This window comes from Ceratotherium simum, chromosome 13, assembly GCF_057802395.1.
Source record: "Ceratotherium simum simum isolate JZ-2026a chromosome 13, ASM5780239v1, whole genome shotgun sequence".
Taxonomy (NCBI): Eukaryota; Metazoa; Chordata; class Mammalia; order Perissodactyla; family Rhinocerotidae; genus Ceratotherium; species Ceratotherium simum.
In genome coordinates, this window is record NC_141912.1 from 14,590,058 (window position 1) to 14,603,836 (window position 13,779).

The 13,779-nt window shown below is 42.1% G+C and overlaps 1 long non-coding RNA gene across 5 annotated transcripts in view; it reads right to left on the reverse strand.

Moving 5' to 3' along the window:
* LOC147915375 (uncharacterized) overlaps positions 1–13,779 on the reverse strand; it is a 56,115-nt gene that overhangs the window by 32,326 nt on the left and 10,010 nt on the right. For 3 of the 5 annotated variants that reach the window (XR_015553960.1, XR_015553959.1, XR_015553962.1), the window contains exons 2-4: positions 8,853–9,107; positions 8,621–8,733; positions 260–2,428 (exon numbers count right to left, since the gene is read on the reverse strand). This is a non-coding gene — a long non-coding RNA (uncharacterized LOC147915375). The remainder of the gene's footprint in view (positions 1–259; positions 2,429–8,620; positions 8,734–8,852; positions 9,108–13,779) is intronic. The other 2 variants (XR_015553963.1, XR_015553961.1) reach the window with 2 other exon arrangements.

Here is a 13,779-nt window from a genome sequence, read left to right on the forward strand (position 1 = left end):
ATATGGAGGATTTCATCAGGGGGAGAAGGGGGCAGGGCCCAGAGAGTGAGGGACCTTGTAATAATACCGACAACAGCTAACACCAATGAGAACAGCTCAGAGTCGGGCCCCCAGCTACAACGCTCACTGAATCTTCCTCCAAGGAAGGCCCTCGATCCCCGGAGGTATGTAGTGCTATCAACCCATTTTATAGGGAAAGAAGCTAACGTTTAGAGTCGCTGAATAACGTCACCCAGCTAGTAAGGCTTAGGATACAAACCTGAACGTGCCTGACTCCAAAGCGGAAGCTCCAACAGCAACGTGCTCTCCTGGCTTTATGGAGGTTATGCTTTCATTAAGAGTTAATCAACACACAGCAGCCAGGCCCATAACAAATCTGTGCACTAACATCCAACAGACTCTAGACTCCTTGGGGGAACTGTGCAGAGAGAGCCTGATTCTGAAGGCACTTGATTCCTTGGGAAGTCCTGCATATTTGATTCCAGCTGCACAGCCCCACCTCAGAGGAGGATTGGGACGAAGCGCTCCATCTTGGGGTGGGGGGAGGTGGCCCAGACGAATAACTGTGCTCTCTAAAAATAAACTGCGTGGCCTTGAGAGATGAGTTAACCCCTTCAAGACACCAGGCTAATATTTGGTTTAATTATCTCTTCCAAAGTGCTAAATGGCACTCTGATGGTCTCACAGAGTAAATTTCTCTCTCAAACGGGGGCCATTAACTAATCTACTTCAGGCATCAATTCTCGCATCTTAGGCAGCTTTTCTTTAAAAGGCCAGATGCAGGCAAGATCACTACTTTGCTGCTTCAAAGAAAGTGAGGAGAAGTCCTTAAAGCCTCCCAAGATTGCTTTTCATTAAAAAATACTAATCCTGGGCCGGCCCCTTGGCTTAGTGGTTAAGTGCGCGCGCTCCGCTGCTGGCGGCCCGGGTTCGGATCCCGGGCGTGCACTGACGCGCCGCTTCTCCGGCCATGCTGAGGCCGCGTCCCACACACAGCAACTAGAAGGATGTGCAGCTATGACATCCAGCTGTCTACTGGGGCTTTGGGGGGAAAAATAAATAAATAAAATTATAAAAAAAAAAAAATACTAATCCTTATTTTTCTATTTCTCCAACCTTCTGTGCTGCCGGTGGAGATGAGATATTTTGCAAATAAAAGTAAACCTTTTTGGGCCGGCCCCGTGGCTTAGCGGTTAAGTGCGCGCGCTCTGCTGCTGGCAGCCCAGGTTCGGATCCCGGGCGCGCACCGACGAGCTGCTTCTCTGGCCATGCTGAGGCCGCGTCCCACATACAGCAACTAGAAGGATGTGCAGCTATGATATACAATTATTTATTGGGGCTTGGGAGTGGGGGGAAGTAGACCTTTTCTTGGAATTTCAGAGCTGTTCAATTAGAAACACTGCCACCTGCAAAGTTGGAAATCAATTCTACTGCAATCTTTAAAGCTTTTTCAATGCAACTGCTAACCTGTCTAGATGTTTAACTTTCGGGTTTCAAAACCTGTCAGTTAAAACTTGCTTACTGTTACTCCTTTTCTCTGAAGCTGCAAGCCTGAAGAGAAATTATGTAGCAAATTGGAAACAAGGAACCAAGACTTGATAGCGGCACAAAAGACCCGCTGATGGGCTGGGGCAGCAGAAACTACAATCCTTGCTCTGAAAATGAATAAGGATTAGAGGGCTCGCCTACTGGCCGCCTCTAATGAGGTTGTGCCTTCTCAGTTCTGAAACAAGCAGGCAATTGATCCCTTCACAAGAACACCTGGTCTATTCCAAGAAAAAAATTAGTCAAACCTGTTGTTGGCTGAGTTTATCAGTCAATTCCGTTAAATTGTGGCATTGGTAGCAATGGGTAGACACGGCTCATTAAAAATACATTCGGGGAAATCCTAAGGCAACGGGATAGTCATTACTGAACTAATTCTATTGGCCTGAAAGAGTTAATTCAACTCCTAAAGGGAAGCAATTTACTTTCTATTCCCTGGGAGGATGAGCCAGCCTCTTACAAAGCTTAATACAATGAGGCTGTTTTTTACCAGCCCTCCCCTCTGCTCCCTGGCTGAAGGCCCCCTGACAGTTGACAAGCCCAAGATGGGGTGCTCTGGGAGGGTCACCTCACATTCCTCAGTGCGAGGCCCTCTAGGCCTAAGGCAGGCTGGGTAATGCTGAATAAATCTATGCATGCAAGGAGCAAGCACAAGGACAAATCCCTTGACTTTGTGTGTCTGGATTCTAAACACCTACCCGGATTCTAACAGCACAGCCAGATCAATCCATCAACAAGAGTGGCTAAGGAATACCTGATTTATATGCAACCCTAGCAGTGTGTCATTGGCACAAAGTGCCAGTGTAAACAGTTCTGCACAGGCTCCAGGGCTGGCCCAATGGAGAATAGAGGTCATTGCCCTCCTGGACCACAAGCGTCCTCACTGCCAAAGAGAAGAGAGCCAGAGAGAATAGAGAAGTATTAAACAATCAACACATTATGGATACTTTTTTATTTTTTAATAGTTCATTATGAAAAATGTCAATCATAGATTAAAATAGACCTAATATTATAATGACCCCCTTAGGTACCTGTCACCCACCTGCAACAATTAATAACTTACAGCCAACCTTATTTCAGCTGTACCCACAGCCACTCCCCCCACACCATGCTATCTTGAGGTACATCCCAGACTTTCTATCATTTCATTCATAGATATTTCAGTATGTATCTCTAAAAGATAAGGGCTCTTTTTATTTTTAACAAAATACAAAACAATTACTACCTCTCAAAAAAATACCCTTTTAACACATGTGACAACATGAATGAACCTTGAGGACATTATGCTGAGTGAAATAAGCCAGTCACAAAAGGACAAGTGCTGTATAATTCTAGTTATACGAAGTTCCTAGGGTACTAAATTCATAGAGACAAAAAGTGGAGTGGTGGTTGCCAGGGGCTGGGGGGAGGAGGGAATGGGTGTTATTGTTTAATGGGTCTAGTGTCAATTCTGCAAGATGAACAGAGTTCTGTGGTTGGATGGTGGTGATGGTAGCACCACAATGTGAATATTCTCGATACCACTGAACTGTATACTTAAAAATGGTTGAGGGCCGGCTCCGTGGCTTAGCGGTTGAGTGCGTGCGCTCTGATGCTGGCGGCCCGGGTTCGGATCCCGGGAGCGCCCCGAGGCACCACTTCTCCGTCCAACGCGAGGCCGAGTCCCACGTACAGCAACTAGAAGGATGTGAACCTATGACATACAACTATCTACTGGGGCTTTGGGGGGAAAAAAATGAATAAATAAAATCTTTAAAAAAAAAAAAAATGGTTGAGAGGGTAAATTTTATGTTAGGTGTATGTATTTTACCACAATTTTTTTAAATGGTAAATTAAAAATAAAACTCTCCACATTAGAAACTATTCACTAAGTGTTCAATTAACTCATAAATGTCATAAATTTTGTTCAGGTTCTTTGCTTGGATCGGAATCCACATAAGGTTCACATACTGTAGTTGGTTGTCAGGTCTTTTTAAATCTCTCTGTTCCCCCTCCATGAGTTTTTTTCCTTGTTGCAATTTATTTACTGAAGAAACTTTTCCTATAACATTTTCCACAGTCCAGATTTTGCTGTTTGCATCCTTGTGGAGACCTCTGCTCTCTGTCTTCTTGAAAATTTAGAAGTTGGATCAAGGCAGCAGATCAAATTCAATTTCGATGTTTTTGGCAAGACCACAGCATAGGTTCAACTATACCTCTGTAAGAGTATATGATTGACCCAAAATGTGAGTGTGCAAAGATTAATCAACAAACTATGATGAGCAACTTAGTATGAGCTCTCCAGTGTCAGTGGCCATGGGACAGGGGGCAGGAGGAATGAGAGGAAATACTCAAAAAAATATTCTGACTGAATCCTTGCCATCAAGGAACCTGCAATCTTGTTAAGGAGGCAAAACTGATACACATGAAACAAATAAGAATTAAGGGCAAAACTGTGCTGTGACTATAGACACCATCGCATTCCAAGGATGAGATAATCTAAAAAGGTTTTATGTAGGTTAAAGTTCCTGAAATAAGTCTTGAAGGGCTGATAGATTTTGGAAGAAAGAAGGCATTTGAGGAAGTAAAACTATACAAAGAAAAGCACAAATATTGCCACGAGGGAGTGGTCCAGAGGATGACAGACAGGTGGGAATGACAATATAGAGACACGAAAACCCAGCAGAGATGTAAAAGTTGGAAGAAATCTACTGATCTCTAGAGATTAAGACAAATCAGATGTTACTTATGTTTTGGCATACCCACTTTGGCAAGATTCTAAAGGTCTGCAAATGTCATGGGGGTTTTGAGGGTCTCATTTCCAATATCTTTTAATAGAAGAACTGAGGTTTCATCTTATTGAAATCTTCCCCAACTGAGTTGACCCTTTCTAGAGATTAAACACATGAAAAAGAGTTTCATGAAAAATACAATTAGAATTTGATAAGGTGTTTAGGATTAGCCTCAAAATACTCTTTGGGGGAGGGAGATATTGATAGATATTGATGGATATAGATGAAAAAAGACTGACAGGGGCCAGCCCCGTGGCTTAGTGGTTAAGTGCGCACGCTCTGCTGCTGGCCGCCCGGGGTTCGAATCCCGGGCACGCACCAACGCACCACTTGTCTGGCCATGCTGAGGCCGCGTCCCACATGCAACAACTGGAAGGATGTGCAGCTATGACCTACTACTATCTACTGGGGCTTTGGGGAGAAAAAGGGGGAAAAACAAAAAAGAAGGAGGAGGATTGGCAATAGATGTTAGCTCAGGGCCAGTCTTCCTCAGCAAAAAGAGGAGGATTGGCATGGATGTTAGCTCAGGGCTGATCTTCCTCACAAAAAAAAAAAAAAAAAAGACTGACAAAGAGTTGATCATTATTATTGCTGAGTGATGGGTACATAGAGCTCATAATGCTATTCTCCCTACTTTTGTGTACGTGTGAATAATAAAAAGTTATTTGTAAACCTATTACTGTTGGGGTCAAGGGTCATTCCCACATCCCATGTTTCTAATGTTATAGGAAAAAAGGGTTCACTGGACCAGAATATGCAGGGCTTGTCTCTTCTATTACTAAGCTGTTTAACTCTGAGCCAATTACTTCAACTCTGTGGGCCTCAATTTGCTTCTCTGTAAAATGAGAGGAAAGGGAAAAGAACTATCACTTATTGAATGCCTACTATGTGCAGGAACTGTGCAATGCACAAGGCAAAAAAGAGAAGACAAGCATTCCAAGAAGAGGGAGCGATTTGTGCAAAGGCACAGAGAGCTATAGTTCAGTACGGCTAGAGAACAAAGAAAGGAGGCTGGTGGTGAGATATGAGGCTACAAACAGACGCAGAGGCTAGAATTTGAAGGGCCTCACATACCGTGGGGAATGGACAGTGGTGGCTAAAGCGGAACTCGGATCAAATCCTTCTCTTCACTGTTATTTTTAAAAAGTGTCCCCTAGGGCCGGCCCCGTGGCTTAGCGGTTAAGTGCGAGCACTGTGCTGCTGGCAGCCCGGGTTCGGATCCCGGGCGCGCACCGACACACCACTTCTCCGGCCATGCTGAGGCCGCGTCCCACATACAGCAACTGGAAGGATGTGCAGCTATGACATACAACTATCTACTGGGGCTTTGGGGGAAAAGAATAAATAAATAAAATCTTTAAAAAAAAAAAAAAAGTGTCCCCTATAATGTAATTTTAAGCAACTATTCAAAAACAATGGTTTACAGCAAACACTTTGAGTGCTAATGGAAATGACCACCAGAGAATGTACACACATTGTGGTGACCCCAGTCTTATGTTTCCCCCACAATAGTCCCCCTCACTCTACGGGTGTTCAATAAGTAGTAATGGAATACTCCATTGACTAATTATTTATGGTCAATGGATTTATGCTATTTCATAAAATCTTTTGCTCAAAATAATATTCTCTAATGCATAGCTTTTATTTGATTGAATTCTTTTCAGAATCAACTAAGCCAGAGCACAAATCCGATTATGAGATTCTGCATTCAATCTCCAGCTTGCCTTCTCTGTAACACAGGATGAACCCCTTCCGTTGTGGTGAAAATGGTGCCAGGTAAACTCGGGGCCTACCCAGATGTGAATGATTTTATGACAATGCAACCCATAATCTATTCATTTCTATAAAGAGTCTTAATCCCACGTGAACCCAGTTATATTCTAGAGAAATAGGTGGCATGCTATGTGCGTGTGTATAGATTAGTCTAACACTCTGGTGGCGCTTGGGTATTTCTCACAATGCTGGTGAACACCAGCATCATGAATGTTCTCACGAGACCATCTATAAATAATGTCCATGTGTTCTTCAGGTTGTTTAACTTTTCTGGTATTCATGTTTATCCTTTTGTTTATATTGTGAAATAATAGTAAAAATCAAGAACCACTATATTGATTTCTCAAGAAAAGTCATTCATCCAATGCAGGTTTGGTTTGTGTGTGTGGTGGAGGAGGTGTGGGGGGAATGTATGGTAAGATGGGATATGTGGCCTAGGTCACTTCAGTTGTTGCTTCGTAAGATGGTTCACAGATCCCAAAATGCTCTAAAACCAGAGCTCTGGACCTGAGATCCTACAACATGGCTCAGTCAATGGAAGTGGGGTTTGAAGTGACCTTAGATGTCATAGAGCAATACAAAAAGTCAGCAACATGAACTGGCGGCCCACCAGGTGAGTGATGTCCCCACACACATTGATAAAGGTGCAATGACCATAGCAAAGCACAGTCCGATCCTAGTCTTTTAGGGACTGGTCACTTCACACTTGAAGTTTGGTGTTCCACTCTAGTTATCATGATGTCTTAAAAGCAACTCTGAGGTGTGTGGATGATAAAAATTAATTTTCTTTATATTTTCTCATTTAATTTGAATGTTTTGATAGGCATGCTGAATTGCTTAGGATTTAAGTTCAACTACATAGAACAGAGATCCCTCTCACTCCCCACCCCGAGTCCAAAATGGCTTAAACAAGACAATGGTTTATTACTCGCTCAGATATAAGCACAACCATAGGCAGTTAGGGGTGGTGGGGTGGCCCCAGTTGCCATTCCGCTACCCCTAGATGTTGTCCTGCCCTCATGGCCAACGGTGGCTCCCTACCCAGTCCTTGTTACAAGCCACAGGGTAGAGGAAGGCAGGAAGAAGAGGCATATCACCTCCCTGTAAGGATGTGTCCCAGAAGTGGCGTTTCCAATAGCCAGAATTAACCACAAGGCCACGAAAAGCTGCAAATGTTGCTGGAAATGTTGTCACTACGAGTGACAATGGGGTGCTATGACAAGGAAGAAGGATAGAGCCTCTATTGGGGGACCGCTAGCAATCTTTGCCACATATGTTTTACTTTTTCTAAATTAAAAAAAAAGAAAAAGAAAAACTGATTCTCAAAGAGGGAAAACTCCTCCACGCTCACCTGGCTGACTCCCACTCATCCTTCTTGTCTCAACTTAAAAGTTGCTTCCTCAGAGAAGCCTGCCTGAGTTTTTCCCTTCTTTCCCTCCACAGACCTCATCTAGATGAGGTCTCCCTGTTATTCTCTGTCAACAGCGCTCCTCTCAGAGCACTTACCGGAGTTGAAATTAATGACTCATTGCTGTGACTGCATGTGTAATGTCTGCCTCCTGAAGGACACTCTAAGCTCTGTGAGGACAGGGGCAGAACCTGTCTTAGTCACACAGGCCCTTGGTAAGTACTCAAGGCATATTTCTCAAATCAATTCACAAATGAATAAGAAGGCAAGGGGTGTGCTCAAGGTCGCACAATTAATGCAGAACCAAGACCAAAACTGGGTCTTCAAACTCATGTTCTTATCATACCATGCAGCTTTTATAGGTGACAAAATGAGGCCCAGAAGGACAAAGTCACTTCACTGACCTTGTGTGGATAATTAGTGACAAGACAAGGCCTGGAATCCAGAATGCTTAATGCTTAGCCCAGTTCTCTTGCCACTATAATATAGTAATGCTTTTATTTCCAAACCCAAGGAGCTCCTATCTCAAAAAAAGTCAGAGTGTTCACAAAAAGATTCTTGATCATGGGCATAAACAATTTGCTTAAACTCATTTTGATTTTAAGAATAAATCGGAATAATCGTATGTAATATGTAAACCTTGACTGGATTTTAGATCAGGAAAAAAAAAAGTATAGAAGATATTTTGGGGACAATTGGGAAAATTTATATATAGACTATATGTTAGATGATAATTATTAAATAAATGTTAACGTCCTTGTGGCTGAAATAATAGCGTTGTGGTTAAGTAGAAGAATATCCCGGGCCGGCCCCGTGGCTTAGCGGTTAAGTGCGTGCTCTCCGCTGCCGGCGGCCCGGGTTCGGATCCCGGGTGCGCACCGAGGCACCCCTCCTCCAGCCATGCTGAGGCCGCGTCCCACATGCAGCAACTAGAAGGATGTGCAGCTATGACAGACAACTATGTACTGGGGCTTTGGGGGAAAAATAAATAAATAAAATCTTTAAAAAAAAAAAAAAAAAGTAGAAGAATATCCCTTTTCTTAGAAGATGCAGGCTGAAGTATGGGATGGGGCTAGTGGGGGAGAAGTGTTATCATGTCTACAGGACACAGACAAGATCTTACCTTTGGGCCGGCCTGGTGGTGTAGGGGTTGGGTTCGCGTGCTCTGCTTCAGCAGCCCAGGGTTTGCAGGTTTGGATCCCAGGCGCGAACCTGCGTACTGCTCATCAAGCCATGCTGTGGCAGGAGTCCCACATGTAAAATAGAGGAAGAAGGGCACGGATGTTAGCTCAGGGCCACTCTTCCTCACACACTCACACACACACACACACACACACACACACAAAAGATCTTACCTTCGAGTTCAGCTTGGAAGACAGTGTTGGTCCATGTACGGGGGAGCTGCTCATCTGCTCCTCCTGGGCAAGAAGTGGTATCTTGATGATCACATAAATTACTATTGATTGATGTTATAGTTTTGATCAGCAGGGACTAAGGCATTTTCCCTCACAATCTTCATTGGATGAAAGACTTTCCACAATCCCTTTGCTGACAAATTACAATAACACAGCTGCTTTTAAAAAATTCTCTTTGCACATCTTGGATTGGTTCTGTCAGAGAGTACATTAGAAGAACATATGTTACAAAATATTCTGTTGCTTTTAAAACATAATTGACCTTGCCAGAGAAGGCCATGTACTCTTGGCATCCAGTCCTCATACAATGTTTTCTTTGTCTCTAAGAATCATTTATGTTTAACACGTGCTGCTTCAAAGAATTCTTAAACAATTGAAGTTCTAGTCTACGATTGTCCTCTAGAAACGGAAATCCAAATCCCGAAATTCTAAACCAAAGAATAAGGTAACTAATATGTCTCCTGAGTATTTTTTGTTTCTCCAAACTTCAATCACCGACTCTACTATTCCAAAGTTACAAAACTATAATTTTTTAAATAAAGCAAAAAAATCTTTAAATTCCACAAAGACGGTAGGAAGACTCAAAGAAGATCTAGTAACTATAATGGTGATTTAACATTAGAATCAGCAACTAAGGAAAGTTCCATACTCTCCATCCCTAGAGAGCACTAAAAATAGATAGGATGGTCCACCACAGGCCTCGGATGGTTTATGTTCTCAGATGTCGTGGGGCAAAGGTCTTGACCACACCTCTTGAAATACCTTCTAGCATTAATATTCTATCAAGAAATTAACGCAGGGGCCAGCCCCATGGCTTCGCGGTTAAGTGCGCATGCTCCACTACTGGTGGCCCGGGGTTCGGATCCCAGGCGCACAGCAACACATTGCTTGTCTGGCCATGCTGAGGTGGCGTCCCACATACAGCAACTAGAAGGATGTGCAGCTATAACATACAACTATCTACTGGGGCTTTGGGGAGAAAAGGGGAAAAAAAAAAAAAAGGAGGAGGATTGGCAATAGATGTTAGCTCAGGGCCAGTCTCCCTCAGCAAAAAGAGGAGGATTGGCATGGATGTTAGCTCAGGGCTGATCTTCCTCACAAAAAAAAAAAAGAAAGAAAGAAAGAAATTAAAGCAGACCACAGAAGTGAAGTCAAATTATGTTTTTGTGGTATTTCTGTATATATAAATATCAGAGAAGTAGCCAGATTCAAATATCAAAGTGAGTGACTGTAGGTGGTCTCCAAGCCTTAGAGGGGGGTGAAGGAAGACCAGGACTTTTACTGTTGATTAATTGAGGAACAAGCCTGAGGAAAAATAGCCCCCCATTGTCTACTTCTCTAAAGTGTTTTCATCAAAGTCTTAAATATAGACCCAACCTATCACTTTTTATTTAATCAGGTTCCATATACAAGATATAAGTATGAGGAACCTCAAATGTGCTCAGGGAAAGCAAGAGAATGCTGATAGAATTTATCTGAGTAGAAATGTCTGTCACTGCTACCTTGAGAAAAGCTTCCAGAATATAACCAATACCCACAGGAACCATCAATTTATGGCCTCTCCTGAGAAACAAAACCATAAGACTCACAATATTTAGGAAGTCTTCATAATCAATGTAAGGGACCATCCAGAGGAAAAAAGTCATAAACCATTTTAGAATACTAAAAAATCTAATAAGGGAATTTGTTAGTTTCTGTCCTCATTTCAGGGAGAACCACGTCAAGAATGAGGGCAGATGCAAAGCACCTCTGTGAGCAAAGGCTAGGAGCAAAGGAGGGAATGGAAAATACCACCTCCTATAGACTGAATGTTTGTGTCCCTCCCCAAATTCATCTGTGTTGAAACCTATTCCCCCAGGTGATGGTATTTGGAGGTGGGCCTTTGGGAAGTGATTAGGTCATGAGGGTAGAGCCTTCATGAATGGGATTAGTGCCCTTCAAAAGAGATCCCAAAAAGCTTCCCCCTCCCTTCTGCCATGTGAAGACACAGTGAGAAGACAGCTGTCCATCTATGACCCAGGACACAGGTCCTCATCAGATACCAAATCTGCCAGCATCTTAACCTTGGGCCTCCCAGCTTCCAGATCTGTGAGAAATAAATTTCTTTTTTTTTTTTTTTTTTTTTTTATAATTTTTATTTATTTATTTTTCCCCCAAAGCCCCAGTAGATAGTTGTATGTCACAGCTGCACATCCTTCTAGTTGCTGTATGTGGAACGCGGCCTCAGCATGGCCGAAGAAGCAGTGCGTTGGTGTGCGCCCGGGATCCGAACCCGGGCTGCCAGCAGCGGAGCACGCGCGCTTAACCGCTAAGCCACAGGGCCAGCCCCAAGAAATAAATTTCTATTGTCTGTGCACCACCCAGTCTACGGTACCCTGTTGTAGCACCCTAAATGGACTAAGACACCAACTAATTTGGAAGCGTTCTGATTAGACACAGTCACATGCATGTTGCTGGGCTTTTGACATTACTTTCTTCCATTTTCAGCCAAGGCACCTGCATCAGTTTGCTAGGACTGCTGTAAAAAACTACCATAAACTGGTAAAAAACAGAATTTTAATAACTCCAATCTCTGCCTCTGTCATCACACGGCCATCTTCCCCCTGTGTGTCTATGTCTTCACATGCGTTCTCCTCTCTGTGTTCGTCTGCCTCTGTGTCTCTTCTCCTCCTCTTTATATAGACACCAGACATATTGGATTTAGGGCCCAGTGGAATCCAGTATGACCTCATCTTAACTTAGATCTCAATTACATCTGCAAAAACCAAAATAAGATCACATTCACAGGTACCAGGGGTTGGGACTTCAACATATCTTTTTTTTTTTTTTTTTTTTTTTGTTATTTGTGTGTGTGTGAGGAAGATCAGCCCAGAGCTAACATCCATGCCAATCTTCCTCTATTTTTGCTGAGGAAGACCGGCCCTGAGTTAACATCTATTGCCAACCCTCCTCCTTTTTTTCCCCAAAGTCCCAGTAGATAGTTGTATGTCATAGTTGCACATCCTTCTAGTTGCTGTATGTGGGATGCCGCCTCAGCACCACCGGAGAAGCAGTGCGTCGGTGCGCACCCGGGATCCAAACCCCGGGCCGCCAGTAGCGGAGCGTGTGCACTTGACCGCTAAGCCATGGGGCCAGCCCTGTGCATGTATAATCTTAATAAAAATAAACACAGAAGAAAAATTTAAATAATATAATAAGCATTCATGTGCATATCTTTGAACTTGTGATAAAATAATTTACAAAAAGTGGGGTTCGGGAGTCGATGAAAATGCATATTTTAAATTTTGGTACGTATTGTACAACTGTGAACCAGAAATGTGAGGTAAATTTCAACTACAATCAATAAATTCATAACATTCATTTCTCTACTTCTTCGCCAATCTTATGTCAATTTTTCATCCTTGACAATATTATAGAAATAATGTGACATTTTATTTGCATTCTTTGATTATTAAAGTCGTTTCTCTCACTGCTAAGTATATAAATGTGATTATTGGTTATTTCTTTTTATTCTCTTGTGAATTTCCTGCTTACATCCCTTACCACTTTTTCTTTTCTGCTTTTTCTTATGGATATGTAACAGTTCTTTGTGTATTATCAATATTAACCTTATGTTTGTCACCTCCTTCATAAAAAGTTTTCCAAATTGGCCTGAACCCTTGTGGCATACTTAGAAAAATTTTCTCCATCCCCAAATTATTTTTTTCAATCATCCATATTTTATAGAACTTTCATATTTCATTTTTAAAGAAGTATTTTTGACTCATTTGAATTAATGTTCATGATTAAAAGTGAAATAGTGCTAAAGCATCCATTTGAGTAATTTCTGAGTGTTTTAAGTTGGGGGGAACACTCTTACTCCCCTGTATATGTAGCAAAAGCAAATATTGTAATTTCTAGGTTCCAATTTATTGTGTTTTCTCTATTTTTGGTTGAAATTAAAAATATCTTACCATTATTTTAAATTTTTGATTGCATTTCAGTAACAACCAGTTATCCTAAAATATGAATAAAAATTTCATTACTTGAAGTTAAACTAAGATTTCAATAATTTTTTGGCATTCAGACTGTGTGCTCATTTTATGTGTTCTTGCTGCCATAGCTTTTGAAGTCTCAGAATGGTAAGCATTTTCTAGAAACTGATAGTATGGTGGGGTTTAGAGGAGAAGGGGTTTTAGGTGATTTTGTCAGTGGTTAGGGTTAAGTTCATCCTTTATGTTCTAGCTTCTGTTAGTTCTTGCTAGAGTGGGGAGAAAAGAGGGTGGATTTTGTAATAAAATCTCTCTGCTCTAAACCGTGACTTTCCAAGAAATATTAGAAGAAATAGTTTCCTCATAATAATGATCAAAAATAGTGGAACCCTCTTACTAATTTCTGATGTTCCCCATCTGGGTGTGTGCTCTGTAGGACTGAATTATGTTGTAAATCAATTAGAAATGGCTGGAAACATAAGCATGATTCCCTTCACAGAAACTTACATGCAGGAGAGAGAAACCTAATGAGGTGGTCTGTAAGCTTAAGGAGGAAATTGCATTTTCTTAAATAAGAGACAACCTAGTAACTGAAAAACAGAAGAAAATGTCCACCCACAAATTTTAGTAATAGTAATTGAATTTGAGGATGAAAATAAAGTTTTGGGTTTTTTTTTTTTTTTTTTGGTGAGGAAGATTGGCCCTGAGCTAACATCCTTTGCCAATCCTCCTCTTCAAGCTTTTTGTTTGTTTGTTTTTTGTGAGGAAGATTGGTCCTGGGCTAACATCCGTGCCCATCTTCCTCCACTTTATATGGGACGCTGCCACAGCATGGCTGACAAGCGGTGCATCGGTGCACACCCGGGTTCTGGGCCCATGAACCCGGGGCTGCCGAA